The 21135-nt window shown below is 43.0% G+C and overlaps 1 pseudogene; it reads right to left on the reverse strand.

Annotated features, from left to right (window-relative positions):
- Positions 1–4778: 4778 nt before the first annotated feature.
- LOC119041722 (10 kDa heat shock protein, mitochondrial-like) overlaps positions 4779–21135 on the reverse strand; it is a 73119-nt pseudogene continuing 56762 nt past the window's right edge.

Below are 21135 nucleotides of genomic sequence, written 5' to 3' on the forward strand. Positions count from 1 at the left end.
CAGCCGGCCTCGCGATGGTCCCGGAAGCAGTGAGCTGCGGTCACGACATTTTCCTGATGTTGCTGTGATTCTGGAAAGAAACCCCCCCATAAGAAAGGATCATGACAAAGGCACTGGCAACAGATGTTTTTGAGGGAAGAGGGCAGTGGGTGTGGACTAGGGATGTAGAGATTGGGAATTTTAATTGCAGATTTTTTTTCTCAAGCATTTCACAGCAGCAAAGTGGGCTAGAAGCTGGGTTGCTACTGTCACTAAATCTAAGAGGCAAAAGAAGCGGGACCCACACCCTCTCCCGCACACATCCCCCCTCCTTCCAACACGCAGCTATTTCTGTCCCAGATTTTTGCTTTCATTTTTGGTGTAGTATTTCCATATGTCAGGTGCATAAAGGCAATTATGAAACGCTGACTGCTTCTCGGGTCCCACCGGGGAGCTACCTTCGCTTGGAAACAAAAGAAAACCTGGTGGATGTGTTTGTTTGCCCTGCAGGTAGATTAAAATGAGTTGCTGAATTTACTATTCTCAGAGTTGTTTAAGGGCAGTGCTTTCTGGAACCTTCATGAAAACCAACCCCATTTCATGAGGATGCAGCCTACACCGGAAGTAAATCCTAACTTGCCTAAAGTGATTAAAGATAAGTGAGGTCATAGTGCGACTCACCCTATTTGAAATTCTCATCTGTCCCCAAAGTATACATAAATCTTTATGGAATGACCTATTAACTGCCTGCTGCTGGGCCCAAGCTTCCAGTTTTGTATCAATGATAAAATAAGGTCTCTCTGCGTTTGGTGATAACTGATGTAGCTGCTTTGGTAATTAAAATCTACAGGGTCCTAAAGAGATGATACCTTTAACCCTCTAAAAAATCACGTGGAAGCTATAAAATTAGAGAAGGAGAGGGGATTAGGGGCCCCTATTACTGCTCATCAAATTCTACATCAGTAACGAGGTATTTACGTCACTCTTAAAAAAAGAATTTGGAGGTTTTTGAAAACTTCCAATGCAAGACCTGCATCACTGCCTGTCTGGCAGCCGTCTCCACCGGGCAAGGCACCTCTAGAGAGCGTGACCTTTGGTGGGAAAGGTCTGACCTGGGAAAAGCCCTGACGTGTCTTGGGAAAGCCCTGAAGTGCCTTCAGAGCCGTGTGAAGCACTCTCCTGATGTAAATACATTCACTGACGCTGCCGGTCCAGGGGCTTTCCATCCCGGCCCTTCATGGTGCTTTCCATCCCTGCACAGGTCCGCTCCTCTCCAGCTCGCAGCCCCGACCTACATGGGGAAGTTGTCCCCATTCGCCCTCCTTTGCTGCTCTAATTCAGAGCAACGGACTTCCGGCTCCAGTGTGAGGACACCCTCTGGGGAGGCGCTGCTTGGAAATGAGATCAAACAGATGCTTTCCTCCTCAGGAGCTTCCGCTGGTCCCAGGACTAGGATTTAAAAAAAAAAAAAGTTACACCTGGAGTCAAAAACTTTTTTTAAAAAGGGATTTTTTTAAACTTTTTAAATCTTTGAGATTTTTTATAACAAAAGTATCCTAAGACCACCTTGGGCAAGATGCTTAGTCTTTTTGGGCCTCATTGTAATCATTTATAAAATAAGTGTAATCATAATTTATTTTATGAATCACAAGATTGTTATAAGTATTAAAAACAATGGTGTCACCCTCACTGATGTGGCTCAGTAGATTGAGTGCTGGCCTTTAAATGGGAAGGTCGCTGGTTTGATTCCCAGTCAGGGCACACGCCTGGGTTGAGGGCCAGGTCCCCAGTTGGGGGCAACTGATCAATGCATCTCTTGCACATCGATGTTTCTCTCCTTCTCTTTCTACCTCCCTTCCCCTCTCTCTAAAAATATATAAGTAAATAAAAATTAAAAAGAAAAACCATGGTGCCTATAGAGAGAGCACTGTGCTTAGTGCAGGCACCTGGTAAATGCTTCAGAAATATTAGCTATTTTAAGAAAAGTAGAGCCAGTAGTTTTAGTTCCATTTTACAAATGGGGAAGTTGAGGCTCAGAGAGTTTAACTGATATGTTGAAGTTGAGAAGAACCAGCGGGGCCAGAACCCCAAGTCAGTGGTCTAGTGACTCAGGGCAATCACTTCACAGTGGCACCGGTTAGAACCCGCTTCCTGTAACAGGTTGCTGTGCAAATCCCCACATGGCAGATTAGCCCCTGGAAAGTGGCAAGGAGGTCAGCACGCAGGCACGAGCTGGGCTACAATGCCTGCCTGGGTCTCCCCCCCACCTCTGCCCTTAGAAGGTTAAATAGCCTTGCCCCCCAGGGCAGCGCAGACTGGGCAGGGCAGTGTTGCCCCCACCCCACCCTGCCATTTGCTCACATTTGAGTTTCTGCGAAGAGCCCTAGGAAGTGGGGAGATTTGTTTCTTAGAGGCTACATCCTACCTACCCCGCTCCTCTCCGTCTCTTCCCCTGCCTTATCCCTTTCTTTCCAGATCGATCCCCTCCCTCTCTCTCTTCCTTCTTAGTCCCACTTCTCCAGTTCCCCCTCTCCCTCCCCCTCACCTTTTCCTTCCTCGGTTTCTCAGTCTCCAGTCCTCTCCCGCCTCTTCCTCCTCCCCATCAGCATCGTCCCATATAATCGCTACTCATTTCCTCCCAGAAGTTCCAAGAGCCTTGAAAGCAGAGACCTGGGTTTGAAGGCTGCCTCCCACACTCATGTGACTCTCGGCAGGTTGATTAATCTCTTCATGAGTAAACCGCCTCCTTTCCACAGACTGCAATGCACTATGTAAATGTTATCTATTCTTTTTTAAAACCTTACATTAAAATCCGGGAAGTTTATCATTCTGCTTCATTCTGTCAATGTGAAGACCCCAAAATTGGAGGGGTTTTTGAAAATTCAGAAAAATCACATTTGAAACAGTACTTGAGAAATACCATTTTGATGCTTAAATATACAGGGTCTGGCATAAAAATGAAATTTCTTATTATAAAATCATAAGCATCTAATTCTGTGACACAACAACAGTATCACACTCAGGCACACCACGTGGCATTTTAGGTGAAATGTTCACATTAGAACTGTAAATCGTTACACCCATATTATCACCCTACCAACCACACTCAAGCAGGCCTTACTTCTGCCGGACACAGTATATATGTACATATTGGTATATTGTGTATAAATGAAGGATACCATTGTATGTTTATGTTCACCGTGTTGAGTCACTGTGGTAACCCACATGGTGGAACTTTTAAAGCAACTAAACACAGTTTTGTTTGTTAACAAATGTGTAGCTTCTGACATGATCCACATGTAGCTTTTACCTGGAGCCAGGTGTCTCCCCCGCCCCCATCATTAGAAATTATTTTTGGAGGTATAAATGGTAACGGCAGGAGCTCCAAGCGACCCCTCTTTGCTTCGCTGTAAACTAGATGAGATAGCAGAACGGCTGAAGTCACTGAATACCAATGCTTTGGGTTGGGAATTTTATCACTCACTGGCCACTGAACCTACATAAATCACCTTTTTTATTTCCTTCTAGAAAAACAAATTAAGTGATGGGCAATTTACATCCTACATGCAAAACAGCTGTCTGAGAAGCAAAACTCAGCTAGACAAATTCCCATTTTTTTCCTGGGTGGGTGGGTGGGTGGGGAAGAGGGAGAGGGAGGAAGAGTGTGTCTGTGTTCAAGTAGCTGAAATACCTGACTCAGCAGCAGATCCTGCTACTTCAGCCAACTGGGCCTATCACATGACGAGCCAGCGGTGGGCCACCAGAGGGGTCTGCGGCCACCAGAGGGGTCTGCCGGCCACCTCTCTCCTCCATTTCCCCTTCTGTACATCACAGTGGCCATCACAGTGGCCATGGCCTGCAGTTCGCCCACATGCTTATCTGGACAACTTTGCACATTTCTGCTCCTGCCGATCCTCACTGGCCGTGACATCACTCCGTAGCCACCTCAGTCTCTAAAGAGCTTTGCTTTTTCCTTTTATCAGTGCTCTTTGTTCGCATTCAGACATGGCTCATCCTCTCAGCTCCTTTCATGTTTTGCTCCCACTTTGTTTCTGCCTCATAATCTTTCCAATCTGCTTTTTTACATGTTTTTGAATGTTTCCTTCCCCCACCTTATTTCTACTCCATTCAGGGTGGGTGAGGTTGACATCACCTTAGGAGGGTCAGAAGCTGTGCTCCCCCAAAATGTACAGCATACAAAGCACGACTGGAGCATCAGTGGAACTGAAGATGGCTATTGTCACGGGTGCCGAGACCCTGACTTTACACAGCACTAGGTCCCACAGTGAGGGAGCCGTCCCCTTTCCAGTTCCTTCTCAGGTCTACCCCTTGCTAACCCCCTTTTACACTTTGGCATGTAATAGTATCTAGCTAATGTTTTACCAAATTATTTTGGGTTTCCTTACACAAATACTTGTTTTTATTGTTACCTCCTATTAATGCCAAGTAATATGGTTTTTATTTTTAGAGCTGTGATATAAAGGTTTCTTCTTTAAAAGGGTGTGTGTAAGCACAAAGAGCATATCGGCTTGAAGAAAAACATTAAGTGCAAAGAAAGGGTCCAAATGTTGAAGGTGATGGCATGGGAATGATGGAAGTTAAGAAAATGTCAGCCTGGATACACAGCGTCAAACTTTGTTATTTTCTTTTTCTTGTTTCTCTTTTCTTTTCTTTCTCTTTTTAAAAATATCATTTGTTTGTCATAAAAAAAGACATGGAAATTATTTACATGATGAAAGATTTCAGAACTTCAGTGGAACGGGCAGTCTCATGTGATGCTATTTCAATAGAGATTTACTTCAGTCTACATACTTTCCAAGAATGTCCCCATCTCTAAATAAGAAAGAATCCCTGTCATCTAGAACCACTTTGGTGTCTCCCTATTCTGGAACAAAAACTTGATCTCCAACTTTCACGCCAGTGGGTTGAATCTTTCTACCCTTTCCTTTGGAGCCAGATCCAACAGCTATGCTCTTGCTTGCAATACTTCTCCTTGAGATTTTTCTGGAAGCATAATGCCTCCTTTGGTTACAGTTTCTCATCACTCCTTTGAACTGACACTTAGTCAAAGAGAGGGAAAAACTTTCTAAATGCCTGTCCCACCACGATTCTGGTGGGAGCAGCTTGTACCCTGCTCTGGCACCTGGGCCGCGAGGAGAGTTTGCAGTGGGCCCATGAGACACCTGAACTTGGGAAAGGGTGCCCAGTGTGCAGGCAGGCTTGGAGCAGGAGGGGAGGGTCTTCCAAGGCTCTGTGCAGCCATTCCCTTGGTTATTCTCTTATTGCTTTATAACATCATATGTCAGTTTTGAAAGTATACTTGTTAATATCATCTAAGCCTAGACACAAGTCATCCAGACACAAGTCATTCTTCTCCGAAATTTCACAGATCATTTCATGGTCTCACTCCCTTCGTTTCAGTCACAGTGTTTGGCCAATGCTCTCCTCAGAACCTCAGACAGATTCAGCAAGTCCTGAATGTTCCAGCAGGCTGGTGGAGCAGGTGTTGTAAACAGTGTTCTGGTGTAATTAGTCTATTCAGGGAGCTAAAATCTACACCTTTTATGAAACCCGTTTTCCCTGCCTCTGCCATGAGGAAGCATACAAGCCATGGGGACCCCCAAGACTTTGACATTTATTAATTAGGCTTTCTTCAAGATCATCTCATGAATCCCAAGCAAGACAATCTTTGCAAACTTCCCCCTAAAGGGAAAGGGGTTTGCAGCTCTCTCCCCTGCTGTTTTCCCAAAGACTACTCAGGCCCATGCACAGGGAAAGGGGGAACTCGGTCCCAGGGAGTGACGTGCTCTGCAGCCTCTCTTTACCTGGAACCCTCTAAGGTTGTTAAGTTTCTTCTTGGGGATCCAGGTGGAACATCCTCAGGAGTAAGAAGTCTTTGGCTCCTTCCCACATCTATCTTCTAGGCTTCAGTCTGCACAAGGTGAGGCTGCAGGAAAGTTCTAGATCTCTGTCCCAGCCTGCAGCCCACAGTATGAACCAAGCATTTCGAATAAACGAGAGCAGGTTCTTCCCCACGCAGCGTCTCTTCGTTCCTGCCTGTCTGGCTCAGGTGCACAGCCACCACCAGCCACAACCACCTCTTCCTTTCCTTCAGAAAAACTCCAGCCTGGCACTCACGGTTCCACCGTGGGGAGGGGTAAAGCCTTTATGCCAAAACCACATAATCCTCTCCACCCTTGTAAAGGGAGGTGGTGGGTTGCGGTAGGTCACGTAGAGATTGGAAGTAGTAATTGCATGTGACCCGCTGGCCTGCGCCACTCCGATGTCCTCAAATCTCCACATGCCTCGTGACTGCTATTGTGAGAGACAGAGCCAATTTATGTCTTGGGCCACTTGGCCATGCCTGACTCTCTGTGTTGTGCCTTGGGAATACTAAGCAAGCGTTTTCTTCCTCATCACTGTCCTTTTGCATGCAGCCTTGATAACCCATTAAAGGGCAGTTTTGTCTCACAGTTTTCTGGGCACTGCTCTGCACACTCTTTCTTGGAAGACAGCCTTGGGACTGGAAAGAGGACACCTGTGGGTCTTCTCAGAAGCCCTGGATCTGAGGTGAGGCCCTCGCCTTCCTAGCAGGTCAGTAATGGCTGTCCCTGTGGTTTGAGTGACTCCAGCTTCCCGGCCCTCATGGAAGCAGCTGGAAGGAATTAGGAGCCTGTTCTTAGACTGGCAGCTGGAGTTTTAATTGAAGTGTTCTGCCCAAGGCAGCCTGCTGTCAGCGAGCCTGACCTATATTTTCCTCTCCACCATCCTAGGGTCTGCAGTTTTAATAAGTAAGCTTCCTGATTTATTTTTCAGCCCGCCGATGATTCAGCAATTTTGCCTGTATGTGCTACAGTTGATAACACTCCGAAATATCTGCTCAAGAGTCCTCAGTTGGCCGCTCTCGCTGAGTCCCCCATGACATAGGGCACGGATGACCTCAAATGGCAAGCCTCTAAGGCTCTCCCTTCACCTCCTTCAGCTTCCCAAATGAGATGATGTTTGTAAGGTGCTTTGCACAATGCCCGACTCCGAGCAAGCAATCAGTAAATGTGAACTGCTGTCATTGCTGTGTGCAGTACTGTTATTACTTTACTTCTGGTACCTGCTATTTTTGCAGCGTTGAAATGGTTTTCCCCAGCCAGAGTTCCAGTGTGTTTTCCTCAGTGTGATGGTCATGTTCTCATGAACACACCAGCTTTTGCCCCCAGCCCCCATGGTTTCCACTGCTCTGTCCCAGAACGTGAACTCTCACGCACACAGCGAGCAGCTTGCAGAGGCGTGAACCCACTGGTCACTGACGCAGGGATGCTGTCCCGTGGGGCATTCACTGCCTGTCTTGATCTGGGAAGAGGCTTCAGTCCCTACAGAAGTTCAGTGTTTGAGGGGGTGGGGCAGGGATGAAAAACTCCTTTCCCAATATTTATTTCACCAGGGGATGCAAAGTAATTAAGTTTCAGTAAGGCGACATTTGCTTTGTCTTCCTTTCAGAAAAACTTGCCAAGCACATTATCCTTCTCCAGGTCTTTAAAGAAGCCAATCGGGAGTTTCCAACTTCAGGTTCCTCACTGTTCACTGGCACTCACCAACCAACCAGGATCCACACCCATTCGTAAATGCTTTAGGCCTCCTATAATGTCACTGCCATTTCCAAATTCCATTGACTCTAACTCTCGGAATAGTAGTCCTGGCTACATACGAGCATGTCTATATGACCAGGATTCACAAAAATCCTGGAAGGAACTCTAAAATGTAACACTATTCAGACTTCACTAGCCTGCGAGGCCTCCTGGGCATTTATACCCAGATTGCAGTGTCTCCGAGTGCCCCCCCCTGCCCTCGCCCCCTCCTTCCCTCCTGATTGACATGCTATGGAGTCCAGTCTTCCCTGGGTCTCTCTTTAACCGATGCCACGAATGTCTGTGAATATTTGCACACAAGCTCTCCAGCTTGCTAATGAAGCTGGCTCTCTGGAACTGCCCACCTTGGGACTCTCTCTCCCCACCTTGATCTCCATGTCACCTCCTTGTCTCCTGTCTCATTCTTAAGACTCTGTGAGGCTCTGGGACAGCTCAGTAATCTTTTCTGAACCAGAAAGGAGATTTCCTCAGCCACATTTCCAGGGTCGTGACAAAACTGTCTGGGCCCGGAAGTGCTACAGCTCTTTCATTGTGCTGCTCCTTCAATTGTTGTACAAACACCACCCCCCAGACACTGGGGTTCCATTTACAAAGCAGAATGACTAGCCTGGGAGAGTCAGTCACCTTCTTCAATGCCTATCTGCCTATTGTAAAGCTTCAGCATTTTTCAAAGTCATTAGAAAATAAGTGAAATGACTGTGGAAAATAAAAACACAGCTCTACAGAAAAAAAAAAAGGTCTATTAGTCATCCCCAATAAGCTCAGGTTTGTCATGTCTAACAAATAGCTTCATGGAAGATATGCACTTAGAAAATTTAAATGTAACACAAACCCAGCTCCTAATGTTTTCTAAACTAGTACATGACATAATTTTTCTAAGAGAATTCACATAAATTCAATCAGGGCTTCCCTTTAACTAAATTTCTTTTCTCTCTCTCTTTTTTTTCTATCCTCACCTGAGGACATTTTCATTTGTTTGTTTGTTTCAGAGAGAGAGAGAGAGGAGGGAGAGAGAGGGAGAAACATTGATTGGTTGCACTTGTCTGCACCCAGACCAGGCATCCACGCTGGGACCAAGATCGTACACGTCTGGACCGGACCCGGGGTTGCATGCACCTGGACTGGGGTGAGCCCGTAACCCAGGCATGTGCCCTGACTGGGAATTGAACCGGTGACCTTTCAGTTCACAGGCCTGTGCTCAGCCCACCCCTTCTACAACCCAACGGATGGTCCTGACTGTGCTGAGCCACACCAGCCAGGACTATCTTTTAGTTTTAAAAGATTGAAGTTTGCCTTATAAAACTCTAAATTTTATGTGATCAAATTTATCAATCTTTTTCTTTATGACTTCTGGATTTTGTGTTATATTGAAGCAAGATAGCAAGAAGCTAGGGAAATTCCTTGACAGGTGGAATAAGGGAAGCTGAAAGAAAATAATTAAACAACGGCAAACAATTCAAGCAATTTATAGCCAGCTAATGAATCACAGGGCTTTATTTTCACTAACCAAGGACACTTAGGGGCAAATGGTTTACACATTCCAGGATACTGTGGGAGAGACTAGCCTAGGTCCTGGTCCCTCTTCAAGAATGTTCCTTAAAAATAAAACTAACCAGAAAAGAACGCTGAGCCCTCTATACACACAGTTTGATGAGTCAACATATCAAAGGACACACCTGGGGAGCTAATGAATATTCTGTTAAGGCTCTTCCCTGAGACCTCCCCTAGGACCCTCAGCAGCCAAAGAAAGATAAAAAGCCTCAAGACAAAGGACCCATGGTGAGCTCTCACCTTGTGTCTCGGCTCTCTTCCTCCTAAACTCCAAGGGTCACCAGGAGACTGGCAACCACAGGACCAGAGGGCAGTGGCAGCTCAGCCTCCTTGAATCTGTCTCCAAGGCCCCCTTTTTATTTTTTATTCTTTCCCCACCCAAGAACATGCTCATTGATTTTAGAGAAAGGGGAAGGGAGGGAGAGATAGAGGGAGAGAAGCATAGATGTGAGAGAGAAACATTGACGGGTTTCTCTGGCACATGCCCCCCCCCCCCACTGAAGCCAAACCTGCAACCCAGGAAGTTTCATTGACCAGGAATCAATCCCATGATGCTCCCACCTGCAGAACGACACTCCAGCCGACTGAGCTACACCAGCCAGGGCCCCAAGACACCCTTGGTCTCTGACTTCCCAGTGAACTGAGCAGCCCCGCCTTGGCTCCCTTCGTCACTGTGACTTTTGTTTCTCAGTGAGCCTCTCTCCAGGTACTTCTTTTACCTTAAGCCCTTCCTTTGTTTTGCTGTCCTCAGATTTAATAAACATATTCTTAAAATACCCTGGACTCCTGTTGTGAAATCGTTCCTGAACAAAATCAAGAACCCATGCACTTTCCTGAGTGGTATGGCTCAATGGATTGAGTGCTGGCCTGTGAACCAAAAGGTTGCTGGTTCAATTCCAAGTTAGGGCATGTACCTGGGTTCTGGGCCAGGTCCCCATTTGGGGGCATGTGAGAGGCAACTGATCAATGTTTCTCTTCCATATCAAAGTTTCTCTCCCTCTCTTTCTCCTTCCCTTTCACTCTCTCCAAAACTAAATAAAATCTTTAAAAATAAATAGAACCCACACACTACAGGCCGGCCCGAGGCAGACCTGCTGTGGGCTCAGTCCCCATCTGGTAAAAATATTTTTCAAAGTCTTGCCCATTCTAAGATGATAAATATATACATCCATATGTTCTTCAAGGACATCTGTGATGTCATGTTTTATATGTAAATCTTCGATGCACCTGGAACTTATTTTGGCATCAGAAGTGATATCTGAATCCAGTTTACTTGTCTTTTTCATCCAAAATAGCAAATCAGTAAATCCAATTACTGTTTATAAATAATCTACCTTTTATAGGAGTCCATTCAATAGCAACTTCCCCATGTACATTTTAAATATAATTTAATGTAGGTAAGTTCTATACATGTGCTGATAAAAGTTCTATTTAGAAGATGATGGGACAGATGGCCATGTGATCGGGGACAGTGTTTGAACAAACCTTTTTCCGAGTCTGTTTCTCCACCTATAGAGACGGAGTCAACAGTATCTACCGCCCAGTGTTCTTTTTTCTTTGCATGTTTTATTATTTATTATTCTTTTTATTGTATGTTTTGTTTTCAGTGGTCTTGTGAAGATCTGAAAAGGCAAAGTGTGTAGATATGTCTACCTTGATAAATGCAAGGTTCTTTCTGCTCAATTTTCTGTCATAAAGCAACGTGGGCCCAGAGGAAAGATCCAACTTGGGTGTGAGACTCTGAGCATAGCAAAGTGGGCGTGGCTTCTTAAATAGTGACATGCAATTGTTTTTCTCTCTCCTTTTCAGTTTCACAAATATTTCTTCAAGGCACAGTGTTGCCAGTATCATGCAAATCTGAATTCCAGGGCCACCACTTATCCAATATATGACCCTTCTTAAGGGATAGCTTAAAGAGAGAGGGGAACAGCTTCTATGTCATAAAGTCTTACTGAGATGAAACAAGACTCCTCAAAGAACACAAGTTCCATGAGGACAAGAGACTTGTCTTGCTCATCACAATGTCCTCAGTGTTAGAATAGTGCCTGGTATACAGTTGCCGTACAGTAGATCAGTGTGGAAGGAAGGAAGGAAGGAAGGAAGGAAGGAAGGAAGGAAGGAAGGAAGGAAGGAAGGAAGGAAGGAAGGAAGGAAGGAAGGAAGGAAGGACATTAGTGAGCTGTGAGCCACAGCCAGAGGTCAGCCATAACCAAGACGTGGTCCTGCCTTCAGGGGTCAGAATCCAGACCTGAAAGCTCAGGTGTATAGCACGTACACACAGGCACAATGAAATGTGTAGAACAGGGGTGTGGAATTCATTTTCACTGGGGGCCACATCAGCCTCACAGTTGCCAATTACAAAAAGCCAAATGTAATTTTAGGACTGTATAAATGTAACTACTCCTTAACTAGGGCCAAGGATCTTGGCTCTACCCTGAATAAAACAGGGTAGAGAGCCAGATTTGGCCCACAGGCCTTGTGTTTGCCACCTGTGGTGTAGTGTAAGACACAAAGCACTTTGGGGACAAGTGGGAAGCAATACATACGTTCTAACTGGAGGATTAGGGAAACATTTCACAGAAGGGAGCTGTGTTAAAGCTGGACCTCGAAAGAATAGATGTTCTTAAAATAAAGAACAGACTTTCCAGGCTGGACCAAAAAAAAAAAAAAAAGAATAAAATCGGGGAGCATTTGGCATATTCCAGGTCTGGAGCTGAGAGTGAGGGAGAGGAAAGGCATAAGAAGAGCAGCTGCAAGGTCAATTACAGTGACCTTGAGTGTTCTGCTATGCTGTTTAAGACATTGCACAAACTGGAGAGTTTTTGAACCGCAGTCAAAGGGCCAGGCTCAGATTATTATTGATATCATGTGTTATTTATTTATTAGTTATATGCATTATTCAGAGATCAGTATGAAGGATGAATGAGAAGGAGCGAGCATTAAAAAGCTGTTGCAACAGCGCAGGGGGAAAGCCGTGACCGCCTGAACTGAAGAGCCGAGGAGGAGCGAACGGAAGAGCAGGGAGAGACTTCACAGTGAGAGTGAAGTGCAGGGGCAGGCGCGGCGGGACCCGCTGCTGGGCTGTTAGGTTGCTGCTGATGTTCCCTGAGGTCGGGAGTACACGGGGACACACAGGGTCAGGTCCATTTGGGGAGAGTTGAGCTTAAGGATGCTTTAGGGGTACAGTTGGAGACAGGCTGCTGATGCCCAGCAAGATGTCAGAGGAGAAGCAGCAGAGATACGTCAACATTTCCCCATCATTAATGAGACAATCAGACAATCAAGGCTGCTTTTCTAAGATGTTTGCAGTCAACATAATATATGGAAATGGCAGCACCTCAGATCAATGGGAAGAGATAAATTATTCGATAAACAGTGTTGGGGTAATTGGCTGACTATTTGGTAAAAAAAAAAATACGTGGTGTCTCTTCTCATGCTGAACACAAAAGCACATGCCAGATGAGGTAAATGTGAAACTGCAAATACTAGAAAGAGAAATATTTAGGGAAAGCATATGCATGTATGTAAGTACACACACATGCATATATGTAGATATATATGTAGACAGAGATATACATGAACATATTTACATCTAAATTTATATATATACACACACACACGTACCTGTAAGCTTACACTGGTACCTCCAATATCAATTTAACACCACCGTGTTCATTCTCATTCCCCCCTTGCCTTATTTCTAACTCTCTTATACAACAGTGAGAAATTCGGATCTCATTATTTTTAATACATTTATTTATTCGACCGAGTCCCCTGTGTGCAGCCCGTTTCCTAGCATTGCCACGGCCCCCTTCCCTGAACAGAGCGTCGCCACCCTCATCCTGCTTGGGCTCTGAGGCCGAATGCCAGCCTGCCTCTCTGAGGAGAGGTGCACCTTGCTCTGACCCGTATAATGGCCTTAGGGCTGAACTGTTCAGAAAGCAGAAGGAAAGAGGAAGGGAAGGGAACAGAAGGAGAAGACCCCTCTGTTCTTGGTTTGTTTCGCGTGCATCAGTGGGGTCCAGCTTTGTAGTGTGGGTTGTCACTGCAGTATAACCTAGCATAACCCAGGCAGTGCAACTGGGCCATTGGATGTCGTTTTCTTAGAACATAGATCTAAGTGATCTTTTTTCAATGGGACACTACCTTGACACGATGGATTTAATTATCCGTGTGCTGCACATCGGTCCAAAACAGAAAATACATAGTCCAAATCGCCGAAATCTACCATTACATACAGACTTGATTCCATTCTATTCAGCTACCAGTCCTCAAACACTTTCTGTGCCCAATGCATGCTGGGAAATGAAAGAGAGTACTTCCCAGAGTGTCAGTACCATCCAGGAGTTTACAGTCTCACTGGGATAATTAAACAGAGAGACTTGAAGCAGAGAAGTAACACAAATTGAAAGTAACCAGTTCATAAATACTGGCATGATCTGGTGCCAGATCTTTGACTCTGGTAGAGCCAAGTGAAATTTTTGCAATCTTGGCTTATCTGGGGCAGGGTGCGGATAGCCTAGTAGGACAGGTTGAAGATTCACCTTTAGTAAAAGGGAGGCACCCTGTAAGGGCAAGGGTTCTTTGCAAGAACATTTTATCATAACCATTTCTTCCCTCCAGCCAAATTGCTACTGTCCCACATCATACGACAAAATTGTCGCTGAATCCTAGTCAATCATTGCCCTATTCCAAAATGGAGCAGGGTCTCTGATCCTGGAGGCCTCTCGGACTCCAAATAAGACCCTTCTCAGGAAAAATGAGCGTGGAGACTCTGACAAGCCTCTCCTTTCATTGTGTTACCTAAGTTTTTAAAAATCTTTTTTTTTTAAAGAAATTACACATGGCAAAAGAACAAACATCATTCCATAGTCTTTTAGAACAAAAACTTTTGAAGCAGATACTGCCAGAAATTTTTTTTTGTACATTTGTATAACCTCAGGTAAGTTATGAAATTAATTGTTGTGTATCATCTTCCTCATCTGTAAAATGAAGGTAATACATAATAACATCTACCTCATAGAGTGATTGGGGCAAAATATAAGTTAATATACACAAATTCTGTCAACTAGTAATGGTGCATAGTAAGATCTATAAGAGTAATATTACCTATATCTATCTAGCATTTATCTAGACCCAGCTATACATATACAGTGGGAGGAAGTACTGATATTTCTTTGTAGCCTTTTTTTAAAAAATTTATTACTATAGCATGAACTTCTTCCCTTGTGTGACAGTTTGAAAAGTGCAAAGAAACCATTAGATCCTTTAAGTGATTTTTCAAGAGTGAAAAGTAGTGTGGGGAATGGATCTTGGTCCTTGGAGGGTATAGTTCAAGGTGATGAGCTAGGTTAGGGGAAGGCCCGGGTCTAATCGTTCCGGGACTGAGAGGCTTGGAAATACCAGTGGTTCGCCATCTCAGAGTCAGAGACTGGGCACAACCTCGAAGCGCCTTCAGCTCATCAGTCCTCAAACTCTTTATTGTTGTCATTGTTTTAGCAGTAAAATCGTGTCCACCCCCATTCCAACAAAATCTTAAATGGAGCTCTACCCAATGAGCAAAACATCAGAGTAAACTTATTTTATAAGATCAAATGTATAATATTTGCATGCTATAAAACTTGACATGATGATTAAGGCTGTTTGATTAAGACACCTTGAACTCCGAGGATATGGATGGTAATTGCACTCCTACATCCATATCTACTTCCACGACACAGGATAGAACGTTTGTGAAACCCTGCAACTCCACTGCTGTATAATGAGTATGAGAACCAGCATTCCAACACCCATATTATACAGATGAGGAAATGAAGGCCCAGAAGGGTTGCGTGCTGTTTGGGCTTTTAATATTAACAGTCTCAATAATAAAAATAATATAGCAACAGGATGAAAGTATATGTTACCCAAAAAGATATCTGGTCTGGTTCAATGTATCATCCATAAAATATGGTTCTTTCTAATTTAAGTGATTACCATATAGTTCTCCAATTAATAAAACTGGGAATGGTCCATTAGCCGGTGTTCTTTATTGTTTTACATTATCCTTATAGCTGGTAGGCTCTGAATTGTGCTGGCTATGTAATTTGTATTTTGTTCCATTAGTGTATATAAAGATTTCCTGATTACCGCTAATCAATTAAATTATGTATTTCAACTTATAAATTGGCATTCCATTTTTGACATACTGGCCCTTCTTGTCCACTAAGCATTCACCCCTTCATGTCCAATTTCAGTTGCTTTTTCATTGGGAGGCTTGCCTGTAAAACTCAGGGAACCACTATCGACGAACAGTGTCCTTCTTTAATTAATCAAGGCCATACTTTACTGGCAGAAACTGAAAAAGCTGATTCACGCTGCCACCGCCTCTTACACCCTGGGTGGGTGACACACTGCAGTGCAAGCCTAGTTATTCCACTCTGTCTGTATTGGGACTGACAACCCCCCGACCTCCTTTACGCAGAACGATATGTGTACTTTATCTTTTTAAAAGCTACAAAAATGCTGTCTTTGCAAATAATCCAGAGTCATGTTTTCAAAGAATGACAGTGTGAAATACATCATATAGGCAAAAATGTATCTAAGGTACTTATAGTAAAGCAAAGTCATATGTTCTTTTTAAAATTAATGGTATCATAAAATCATACTCACAGTAGATAGTTTAGAAAATATTTTAAAAGTATGAAAACATCTGATACCATAATGGACGATCATTCATAAATAAAACTATCCTTGGTTGTTCTCTCTCTTTGTGTATACATATATATAATATATATATGCATGTATATATTTACATTTTTTGTCCTTCATTATTCACTCAATAATATAGCAGAATTATTTTATAGAATAATGATTTTTATTTTTATGTTATTTTTATTTTTTTATCCTCAGCAAGGACATGGTTATTGATTTTAGAGAGATGGGAAGAGAGGGAGAGAGAGGATTGGAGAAACATCAATGTGAGGGAGAAACATCAGTCTCTCTATGCACCCTGACTGGGGACCAAACCCACAGCTTAGGCATGTGCCTAGACTGGGAATTGAACGTGCAACCTTTTGGTTTACAGGACAACACTCCAACCAACTGACTCACACTGGCCAAAGCAAAAATCATAATTTTTAAAGGTATATTTATTTTTTCTTCTTTTATTGAACACTGGCTTTCTCACAAGTACTTTCTTACTTTGAATAAAACCCTGATAAAGAACTTTAGACACAAGTACTTGCCCTGGTCTCTGACTTTTTCTTTGTGTTAATATGTCTGACATAAGATTTTGTGAATAGATTGAGACTTCCTTAGAAATACTCCAACCTCTCTTCTAGTCAGTATATAAATTATTTAGATGCTAAAATTCCTGGAAAAAATCTTTATAGGCTATGCCAATAACACTAGTGAATTCTGACTTCTACTCTCGGTTGGTTAATTAGCTTTGGTTTCCATAAATCTTATGGCTTCTAGAAGTTTCTTTTTGGCTATGTTCACATGATCATAAATATGCAAACAAAACACACTGAGATTTGATGGACACCGGGATTAATGGGTAAACTTGGAGCTGGCAAAGAAGAGATGAAGAAGGGAAGAAGAGGTCGGAAGGGGGAGAAAGGTAACAGAGCTGTGGAACTTGAAATCAGAAAGAGAAAAATCAAGTGAGTGGTGGGGTGATAGAGCCACAGGCAGCAGGAAGGTCAAGATAGAGTGAATCAAGGAGACGTTATTAGATTTGGCCAGAAAGGGAACATCATTTACTTCTGAGCAGTTTAAGTGGAGCAGAAATGAGGACAGAAGACAGATGGATTGCACCAATGAAATTAAGTTAACATCACAGAAAGCCTGAACCTCCTCTTTTGCCCCAAGTTTATTCTGCTGATTAGAGTAGAACACTAAATTTAATTGTGTGCATTTTCTAGTTCCACAGGTATTTATTCAGCACTATTTATTATGAGCACTGTGCCAGGGCAGGGGAACATAGCAGTGAGTGAGAGACATGGTTCCAGCTCTGATCACGCTATACTCTAGAAGAAAGATACAGCCAGCTAATAAGAAAACAAATCATTGGGAGGTCCGAGATGGCGGTGCACAGGAGGATGCTGAACCTATCCTCTCTTTGAGCAAACTCAAACATACACATATATAGAGAGCAGTTACTCCTGCCAGACTACTGAGGGCTGAACGAATGGTTTCTGAACAATAAACAAGAAAAAGAGACTAAGTAGAGAAGGCTGGGAAGCCAGGGAGCCCTTTGGGAGCTGTGGGAATACTCTGGGCCAGAGAAGCCAGCAATTGCCATTGTTTACGTCCCCCTCCATTTCAACAGGGCAGTGGGAGCTCTATTCAGGTGCTTTGGCCTACGTGCAAGATCGCAGCAGTGCATTCACAGTCACATTGCCTGGGCCTTTTGTCTCTGAACAAAGGGAGCAGGAACAACAGGCTGTTACCACCTGCACCTGACGGCCCTGCCAGAGTCACTCCAGCCAAGCCCAGTGCCCCAGGTGCCACAAGCACCTGCCTGGCTCCAGCTAGCTTCCCCAAACTACCTGGCACATAAAGCCAACTAAGAGGTTGCTTCCATGGAAGATCACTTTTTATACAACAAACAAGAGAAAGACTGTACAGAGAAATCTGGGAGCGATAGGAGCTCTCAGGGGGCAGTGGGAATTCTTGGGGGTCTGCCGCGGTCCGGCCGCAGCGGGTCAAGGGGTCCCACAGGTGAGGGTAGGCGTCGGCGCTGGGTAACAGACGACAACATGCCTCAAAGGACAGTGAAGCTCTGTTCCGTTTATTGCAAGTACAAGCAGGTTTTTATATTTTCATTTCAGGTAGTGATTAACATTTGCAGTATAACATGATCATTTAAGTAGAAAAAATTAATACAAAGGTAATCAGTAAAAGTACGAAAGTTCCCATAGATTTAGTTATAATAAACAAAGATTATTTTGACCAGGAGAGCTATTAATCAGACAATTAGAAGTATCTTGTTGTATATTAAAGTTTCTCAGAATTTGTCATAGGGCAAAAGGATATGCTAGATTGAGTAGAAATAATAGGAAATTTATTATAAGGCCCTTGTGATGTCTAACTTAGCTATCTATCTTTTTCTGTCTAAAATGTTTCTCTGTGTACTATAAATTCTGACTCTTAAGTAACTGTTTAGTCTGTAATAACAAGCCAGCTTTTGTTATTTCTTTGCCTGTCTAGTTGATACATATCCTTATTCAAGGTAAAGGAGGGGCTATTCCTACGTTGCAGGGGGCTTTCAAGGGTACTTCTTTTAAGTTTCTCTAGGAGTTCTTCTATAGACATGTTTCGTACTTTGATTCCCTCTAAGAAAGCAGTGAGATCATCTCCTGATTTCCTAGAGTTTTCTAACTTATCTTGGGTGTTTTTCCAATGATCTGTTACTGATTAAGCTTAAATTCTCAGAATGTTCTGGTTGTTTCTTTGTACCTACATTCCCTGACGTTTCTAGTATGATATCACTATTCTGTTCATTGAGCCGGGAAAGGTCTAAGCGCACTATCTGAATCACTGCAAGGGTATTCATAATGATTAAAGCAGAAAAGGTCATGATCCCCAAAGCAAGCACAATCACAATAGGTATTGCAGGGCCTTCCATGCCGCGTCCACCAGGTTGGAAAATGCTTCCTTAAAGTCTTACACCCTCTCTCAGGACCTTGCCACAGAGAGAGGGATCCAACAGTGGACGCAGCAGTGGAAGTGGCAGGGGTCTATGGGGCCAGTGAGCAACACTGTTTACATCCCCCTCCACCTCCATGTGGGAGCTCAGGCCAGACACTCCAGCTTACCTGTAAGGTCTTTGCAGTACCTTCCCAGATACATCACCTGAGCCTGGCTCTAAACAAGGAGAGCAAACAGGTTCAGCAGGACACACAACTGGCCTCCCTACCTGGAGCAATTCCAAGTGGGGAGGCCAGTGCACTGGGTATCTTGGGCAACTGCTCAACTCCTACTGGCTGGCCAACACCACCCAGCACACAGGCTTCACAGAGATTCTTCTACATAAGGTTGCTTTTCCAAGACTAGGAGAGAGAGCTGTTTTGCCTAGTTCATGTAAACAAACATAGAAAGTCAAAGAAAATAAAAAGACAGAAAAATATCTCCCAAATAAAAGAACAAGAAAAATCCCCACAAAAAAATTCTAAGGAAATAGAGATCTATAATTTGCCTTATAAAGAATTCAAAGAATGGGCCCTGGCTGGCATAGCTCAGTAGATTGAGCGCGGGCCTGCGAACCAGAGTACCGCGGTTCGATTCCCAGTCAGGGCACATGCCTGGGTTGCAGGCCAGTTCCCAGCAGAGGACGCATGAGAGGCAACCATACATTGATCTTTCTCTCCCACTCTTTCTCCTTCCCTTCCCCTCTCTCGAAAAATAAATAAATAAAATATTTAAAAAAAAAAGAATTCAAAGAATGGTCATAAGAATGCTCATCAAACTTGTGAGAGTAACAGAGGAACTTAAGGAGAACTTTAACAAAGAGAAAGTATAATAAAGAACCAAGCGGACCTAAAAAATACATGAACTGAAATGGAAACAATTAGAAGAAATCAACAACAGATTAGCTAAGACAAGAGAATGAGTCAGTGACCTGAAGACAGACTAGTAGAAATGAACCAACCAGAACAGCAAAAGGAAAAAAGAATTTTTAAAAATGAGGATAGCTTAAGGTACTCGTGGAATAACAGCAAGTACTCAAACATTCACATTATAGAGATCCCAGAAGGAGAAGAAAGAGAGAAAGGGACAGAAACTTCATTCAAAGAAATAATGGCTGAAAACTTTCCTAACCTGGGAAAGGAAATAGATGTCTGGACCCCAGAAGCACAGAGAGTTTCAGACAAGATGAAGCCAAAGAGACCCACACCAAGACATATTGTAATTAAAGCAACAGAAGTTAAAGAGACCATTTTGAAGAAAGCAAGAGGAAAACAATGAATTGCATACCAAAAAATTCCATAAGCCTATCAGCTACTTTATGGGCCAGAGGCAATGGCAGGACAACTTTAAAAAGCTGAAAGGAAGGAATCTATAACCTAGAATAATTTATCCAGCAAGTTTACTATTCAGAATTGCAGGAGAAAAATTTTTCTGGACAAACAAAAACTAAAGGAATTCATCTCTATTAAACTAGCTTTACAAGAAATGTTCACATCTTTTTCTTTTTAAGCAGAAAAGGAAATCCCATAACCAGAAATAAGAAAATATGGGAAAGAAAAACTCTCATAGGTAAAGGCAAATATCTAATAAATACAGCTAATCAGACACTTAAAGAGCTACTATGAAAGCCAAAAGAAAAAAGTATCAAACTCAACTTGAACTACAATAAGTACTTAGGAGAAGTACAACACAAAAAGATCTAAAATATGACATCAATAACATAAAGCATTGAGGGGAGAGTAAAAATATAGTCCCTATAGAATATATTTAATCTTAAAGACCGATTAGCTTAAAATAGACTGCTATAGATGTAGAATGAGATCTATGAACCTCACAGTAGTCACAAACCAAAAACCTACACAAGATACAAAAAACAAAGAGAAAGGAACTTAAACAAAACACTAAATAAATAGAGCAAACCACAAGTAAAGAGATCAAGACAAGAAGAAATGAACAGAGAACTATAAAAATCACCAAGAATCAATGAACAAAAATGGCAATAAGTACAAACTTTTCCATAATTTCTTTTCATGTAAATGGACTAAATGTTCCAATCAAAACGTACAGAGTGGCAGAATAGACCTAAAAACATGATCCATCTATACACTGCTTATGAGAGACTCACTTCAAATTGGGAGACACATACAGATTGAAAGTAAATGGATGAAAAGACATATTCCGTGCAGCTAGAAAAAAAAAAGGTGGGGAAGCAATTCTTACATCAGACAAAACAGACTTTAAAACAAAAAAATGTAAAAAAAAAGACAAAGAAGGACATTACATAATTACA

This window comes from Artibeus jamaicensis, unplaced genomic scaffold (assembly GCF_021234435.1).
Source record: "Artibeus jamaicensis isolate MK-2021 breed Jamaican fruit bat unplaced genomic scaffold, CSHL_Jam_final scaffold_1689, whole genome shotgun sequence".
NCBI lineage: Eukaryota > Metazoa > Chordata > Mammalia > Chiroptera > Phyllostomidae > Artibeus > Artibeus jamaicensis.